Raw genomic sequence first — 7,462 nt, 5'->3', positions numbered from 1 at the left:
CTGGAGTGTGTATTCAGCAGTGCAGCGCAATGGTGAAGTGGTGTGGTGCTTTGTTACACGAAAGCCAAGGTTTCGTTTCCCAACAGGAGGATGAGACGTGGCGGGGCAGGTGCAGTGACGTAATTGGCTGCTGGGCTAGCCTGTCAGGTTGGATGCGGGTCAGTCCTGAGCACGCGTGACAGCAGCTCTGTCGAGTGTTCTACGCACAGCGCATTGTCTGGTTGTGATGTGGGTCAGTCACATGCTGGTGTAAGAGCTGCCCGCTGAGTTGTGTGATGCTCAGCGCTGTATGTCCTAAAGGGCAGCCGCATTGGTTTCATTGCAAGCTCTGTGGCAAATCATGGACAAGCGCTGTGGATAATGGTGGATGATTTAACAATCATTAAATAATGACGATTTGCTACTTCTATGTGTACTGCAGAACGCAGCACACATAGAAGTAACAAATCGCCATTATTGATTGTTTATGCACAGGAAGGGCCACCTTCCTGCACATAAACCATCATTCCCTGCAACGAAGGCACCCTTCTACTATGGTGCACTGCAAAGGTGCGTGCATTGGCAGCTATTTTTAGCACCAGCGCCATAGGAAACACAGGGGTGCGACATATTGTTGTCAATACAGCACATCCCTGCGCTTTGGAAATGATGGAGCGTGGTGCTGCCCAATTTAGGGCAGCTCTGAGCTCCGCCATTCCTTGTAAATATGCCCCTTAGAGTCTCAAGGACTGGTATAAGTCTATGATCATGTTCACTTCTGTCTTTCCCCATGACCAGGATATCATCCTGAAAAATCTTTACACCCGCCACCCCCTTGAATATGTTGCTCGTTGTTCTTAGGAATAAAGCTGTAAGTGGATGCTAAATCGAAGGGTACCGTGGTAAATTGGAAGCAGCCAAAATGTATAATAAACATTGTAAGTTGTCCCTTCCTGCACATAAACAATCATTAATGATGCGTTGCTCATTCTATGCAGGATGCAGCACACATAGAATAAGCACAAACGAGGAGAAATAAAAGTATTTCCCCTCGTTGTGCCATTCTAGCGCCTGCTGTTGCATGGTGTTAGTTTTTGGTGCTGCCTCAGATACACATACTTGTAAATCTGGGGCAGAGTCAAAAAGCAATGGGTGTTGCGGTGGAACGCCCACAGCAACACCTCTTTCATGCAAAGTGATGCGTGCAAAGGGGCCATATTTGCAAGGCGGCCTTAAGCCACACAAAGTGGCTTAGCGCCTCTTTGTAAACATTGAGAAGGGCAGAAGGGCATAGCGCCACCACAACATCGGTAAAAGTGACTTTCTGGTGGCACTATCACCTGGTAAATATAAATTTAGGGGTCAATGGGTTGACAGTGAAATTCAGTAAATGTAAATTTGCCCAGAAAGAGGTTGTATATCTTGGTCACAGTATTAGTAAGAATTGTATCAAACCAAAGCAGTGATTGGTTGAAGCTATAAGGAAAAGTATCAAGTCCTAGTGGAACAGATGAAGTTAGAGCCTTTTTAGGTCTAACTGAATTTTATTAAAAATTAATTCGAATTTTTTTTAAAGACATACCACATACGACAGTTACTAAAAAGCTGAGTGAAATTTATTTGGATAAGGAATGTCAAGATTTGTTTGTAAATTTGAAAGATGAAATTTGTAATGCACCCTTTTTTAAAGGTTTTGATCCTAAGTGCCAAATTATTGTGACCACGGATGCAAGTAATAAAAGCCTGGGCGCAGTCCTGCCACAATGTGATGATGAACGTAATGAATGGGTGGTCGCTTTTGCATCACGTTCTCTGACGTCAGCTGCGAAAGATATTGAGTGATCGAGCGTGAAACATTTCTGTGTGCCTGGGCATTGAATCACTTTCACCCGTATGTCTGGGGTTTCCACGTTTTGCAAAGATCGGATCATAAACCTATAAACAAAACTGGAACAACTACTGGGTTACAAAATGCATCGCCGAGATTCAGTTAAATGTCAGTGAAATTGTTGGACTTCACATATGATGTTGAATACTGGCCTGGTGTCAAGAACAGGGTCGCTGATTTCCTTAATAGGATGTCATTAACCATTAAAAAGGAAGATGAAGTAATGCAGGAAGAAGACAGAGTGGCATTGCTATTTGATGGGGTTTTAGATGGTATTTCTTTGACAGAGTGGAAGATCAATTTGGATAAAGATGAAGGTTTAAAATAATTGATGAATATTTAAATGAAGGTTGGGCCAAGAAAAGACATCTTAAAACAGAGGAAAGTATGTTTTGGGAGGTAATACGTAAGCTGTGTGATGAATAAAATATGCTATTCAGATGTGGAAAAGTGGTTCACCTGTAACCCTGAGGAAAAAGATTCTAAAGTTCTGTCATGAGGATCATTTAGGGGAGTCCATAACAAAACAGACAGTGAATTATAATTATTGGTGGCCGGGTCTTGACAATTAAATTGAAGTGTTAATATGTTACTGCATAGAATGCAATAATTAATTTAAACCACCCCTATGTCCCATTGAGAGCCCAAGCATGTCGTGCGAGAGGATTGGTTTGGACATTGTTGGTCCTATTGAATGTGATGATGGCGAATACAAGTACATTTTGGTGCTAGTTGATCACTTCTCAAAATGGCCAGAGGTAGAGGTTGTTCACAATGCCGATTGTGCAGGTATCATTACATTTTTGGATACAACTTTTATGAGGGAAGGCCTGTCAAAATGTGTTTTTACTGATAATGATCCACAATTCATGGCTGTTTCTTTTTTTAAAAGTTCTGGAAAGGAATGGCATTACGCATAAAACCACATCCAAATATCATCCCGAAAAAAATGGTTTAGTTGAGCACTTTAATAGGCTTCTCAAAGGAAGTATTCAAATGTGAAAGTGTAATAAATTTTATTGGGATTGTGAAATGTGTTCATTAATTTGGGTTTATAGTATCACCCCCAGTTCGATTCCAGAAAATAGTCCCTTTTCTTTGATGAGAGGTGGGAAGCCCATGACCAAAGATTTAATGGGATGACTTCTTTCAAATAAGCGGAATGGTCCTCCGAACAAGTGAGAAAGAAAATAGCTTTAGCCCAACATTCATATAAGTCTTGGTGGTATGACAAAAAGTATGGATCAAAAGTTGTTGAATTGAAATGTGGAGATTGGGATAAAGTGAGGAAGGAAAGAAAGGTTAGGAAGGGTGAAAGTAGATTTTCTCAACCCTTGCGGATTTGCAAAATATTTCGCAATTTGGAAAAACTAAGTGATGGGAAAGTGTGGCACATAAGCAGAGTGGCAAGGTGTAGGAGGAATGGAGAGCAGAATGCTGATTACAATAGTGATAGGTATGATTTGATGGACAGGGATGTTGTCTGAAATGATCCAAGAGAAGGGAATGGTGAGGTCAAGGATGGATTGTGTGAAGCGCCTGACAATTTTAGCTCACCAAATGGCGATGGTAGTGGATTGGGAAATGGTCTTGGTGTGTCCAAGGATATGGACAAAGATAATAGTAGTCAAAACAAAATGGGGAGATTTGGTAGAGTCATTACCAAACCAAACAAAATGACAATCTTGTCTTCAATGCTTAGTTTTAGTGAATTTTGAGTTTTGTTATTCCTATGTATAGTCTACGGAGTTTATTTGAGCCTTTCTATGCACAGGTTAATGTATTGTGTGTTGTATGATTCAAGTTAACTATGGCCAGAAAAAGTACGAGTCGTACGCGTGTTTTCCGACCAACTCGTACATCTGTACGAGCGTGCAAGTACGATGCGAGAAACGCGAAATCGCCAACTGAATCGTTTCCGGGTCCGAACCGCTCCGTACATCTCATCCGTAACCAAACCATGCCCGTGCAATGGAGGCGATTCCCGACTGAGCCAGTATGATGCACGATTTGGACAGCCGGATCGAGTTGGAGCCTCCAACGTGTAAACGCTCTGGGAAGCCGACTTCGGGGGTCCGCGCCCGACCCCCTTCACCCGTAGTCGTACGAGTCGAACATAGGGGGGAGCCAAGGGTCCCCCCTACACATGCATATATACGGTGCGGGTGGCACAAACGCGTCCCCACTACAGGGGGCGACCTTGTGCGCAACGTACCTTTTTCATCAATGGGAGCCTCTGTACGCATCGTACAACAGGCTCCCATTGACTTCAACGGGGCTCCGAGCGAACCGTGTCCGTCAGCGCTGGTTCGCTTCGTATTCGGGCACTCAGAGCCCCAGAGCACGAGACGGTCGGAAAGCCCTCCTGATCCGAGTCGGACGAAGCCCTCTCCCAGCGAGATCAGAATCAGTCGCTATGTGTTAATCATTGTTTTTTCAAAATTTATGAGCGGAAGATGTGTTGTAATGTTATAGTGAGGTATATAAGGTTCCATAAACTCTATTTGTCCAGAGTATCACCTGTTGTGCATAGGTTCCACAGATGACTGTTAAACTGTAATAATGAGTCAGCTGTCAAGAAATGCTGTTGGAGTACGACGTGTCTAGGGCTGTCTGAAATAAACGTACCTGTCAACCTGAATCTGATGTGTGGAGTCTTTACTACATGCTTTAACCATTTAAAATGTTTTGGAAGGTGCCATCACTCAGAAGGAGAGAGGAGTATTTGTTTTCTAACTCAAGACACTTCTCAACACAATAAAAGAGGAAAGCACACTGACGTTTGCAGAAGGTAACCAGTTGATTTCTACAATTTCCATCCTCATTTCTGGTCCGTCTTCGGCTTGTGAATTGCTATTTGTCTGCCTCTTACCTGACACACTTGCCCCTCTCTCTGATTGGCTGCTCTGCTCTAACTCTCTCTGGCCCTCCCATTCATCACCTTTCTCTGCCCATGTTCCTGTGTCCCTCTTTCTATGTTCTCTTTTGGTTGATGCTCTCACTCCGTGTCTTTGAGAGGCTCTCCATCAGTGCATTGCTTGTGTTAGCTCCTGCTCCATGGTTCAATCTGTTTTTCGGTCCCCCGCCTCTCTTCTTTTAACAAAATGTAAGTCCAAAATGCCTCATGACCAGAATCAGGGAAATCTGAGGTATTTTGTTGTTATACTTTAGCTAAAGGTTCGCTCACATATATAGGGAGTTAAAGTGTGTCTACAATGGGGGTGATTACGCGTGTGACCAAGTCCTAATTAACAGTGCACTTTATACCCCATTTTTAGCCCCTGAGCTGGGGTCAGGAGCGCACAAGGGATCACTGACTAAATATCAAAGGTCAAAATATCGACGTACAAAAATATCGCAGCAAAAATATCGAGGACAAAAATATTGACATCCTATCTACTTTAAGGTAAGTACAAAAATATAGAAGAAAAAAAAAATATCGATGTCAAAAATATCGTTTTTTATTTAAGTTAAACAAATAGTGTAAAATAAAGTAAATAATAAATATAATTAAAATAAACATAGTTAAATGCTTAAAAATAAAGTAAAAGTAATATATATATAATTTAAAAATACATTAAACATATACATATAATATATAATATATATATTATATATCTACTTACTTATTAATATGTTTTAATATTTATTTTAATCACTTATAATGGTTTTATAAATTATAAATACATCTATACACATAAAACAATATTATAAAAAAAAATTATAACAAATTTAACAATTGAAATAATTTTTAATCTTTTTAAAATTAATTATACAGTACATTAGCTAAAATAATACAAAAAATATTAGATAGCATAAGAAATAAAATTACTATTCCAATCCCAGTGACTGCAACAGTAGGAAAAGTGTTGGATAGCGGAGGGGTAAAAATTACTATTCCCACTCTAGTGAGTGCAACAGTAGGGAAAGTGTTGGATAGCGTAGGGGTAAAAATTACTATTCCCACTCTAGTGAGTGCAACAGTAGGGAAAGTGTTGGATAGCGTAGGGGTAAAAATTACTATTCCCACTCTTGTGAGTGCAACAGTAGGAAAAGTGTTGGATAGCGGAGGGGTAAAAATTACTATTCCCACTCTAGTGAGTGCAACAGTAGGGAAAGTGTTGGATAGCGGAGGCGTAAAAATTACTATTCCCACTCTAGTGAGTGCAACAGTAGGGAAAGTGTTGGATAGCGTAGGGGTAAAAATTACTATTCCCACTCCAGTGAGTGCAACAGTAGGGATAGTGTTGGATAGCGTAGGGGTAAAAATTACTATTCCCACTCCAGTGAGTGCAACAGTAGGGAAAGTGTAGGATAGCGTACGGGTAAAAATTACTATCCCCACTCCAGTGGGTGCAAAAGCAGGGAAAGTGTTGGATAGCGAAGGGGTAAAAATTACTAATCCCACTCCAAAGAGTGCAACAGTAGGGAAAGCGTTGGATAGCGTAGGGATAAAAATTACTATTCCCACTCCAGTGAGAGTGCAGCAACAGTAGGGAAAGTGTTGGATAGTGTAGGGATAAAATTACTATTCCCACTCCAGTGAGTGCAACAGTAGGGAAAGTGTTGGATAGCGTAAGAGTAAAAATTAGTATTCCGACTCCAGTGAGTGCAACAGGAGGGAAAGTGTTGGATAGCGTAGGGGTAAAAATTACTATTCCCACTCCAGTGAGTGCAACAGTATGGAAAATGTTGGATAGCGTAGGGCTAAAAATTACTATTCCCACTCCAGTGAGAGTGCAACAGTAGGGTAAGTGTTGGATAGCATGGGGTAAAAATTACTATTCCCACTCCAGTGAGTGAAACAGTAGGGAAAGTGTTGGATAGTGTAGGGATAAAAATTATTATTCCCACTCCAGTGAGTGCAACGGGAGGGAAAGTGTTGGAAAGCGTAGGAGTAAAAATTACTATTCCCACTCCAGTGAGTGCAACAGGAGGGAAAGTGTTGGATAGCGTAGGGGTAAAAATTACTATTCCCACTCCAGTGAGTGCAACAGTAGGGAAAGTGTTAAATAGTGTAGGGATAAAAATTACTATTCCCACTCCAGTGAGTGCAACAGGAGGGAAAGTGTTGGATAGCGTAGGGGTAAAAATTACTATTCCCACTCCAGTGAGTGCAACAGTAGGGAAAATGTAGCATAGCGTAGGGGTTAAATTAACATACTTTAAAAATGTTTTTTAAATAAATGACATATTAATAATTATTTAACAAAATAATTATTAATAAATACCTATTAAATTAAATACATTTTTACTTAAATAACATTAAATTACTTCCCACCCTATTCCCCTATAAACACACAACGCGCAACACATAAAAATATAACACAATTAATTTAATTATCAATTAAAAAAAATAATTACCAATTAATAATTAATTAACAAATTAATTAACTATAACAATACATAAACACATATTAACTAATTAATTATATTTAAATTACTTACCACCCTATTCCCCTATAAACCCACAACCCACTACACATTAAAAATAGCATAATTAATTTAATTACCAATTAATCAATTAATTAAAATTAACTACCAATTAATAATTAATTTACAGTAAATGTATTAACAATAACAATAAATAAAAAT

Source organism: Triturus cristatus, chromosome 6 (assembly GCF_964204655.1).
Source record: "Triturus cristatus chromosome 6, aTriCri1.1, whole genome shotgun sequence".
Taxonomy (NCBI): domain Eukaryota; kingdom Metazoa; phylum Chordata; class Amphibia; order Caudata; family Salamandridae; genus Triturus; species Triturus cristatus.
Note: the sequence above shows the minus strand (reverse complement) of the source record.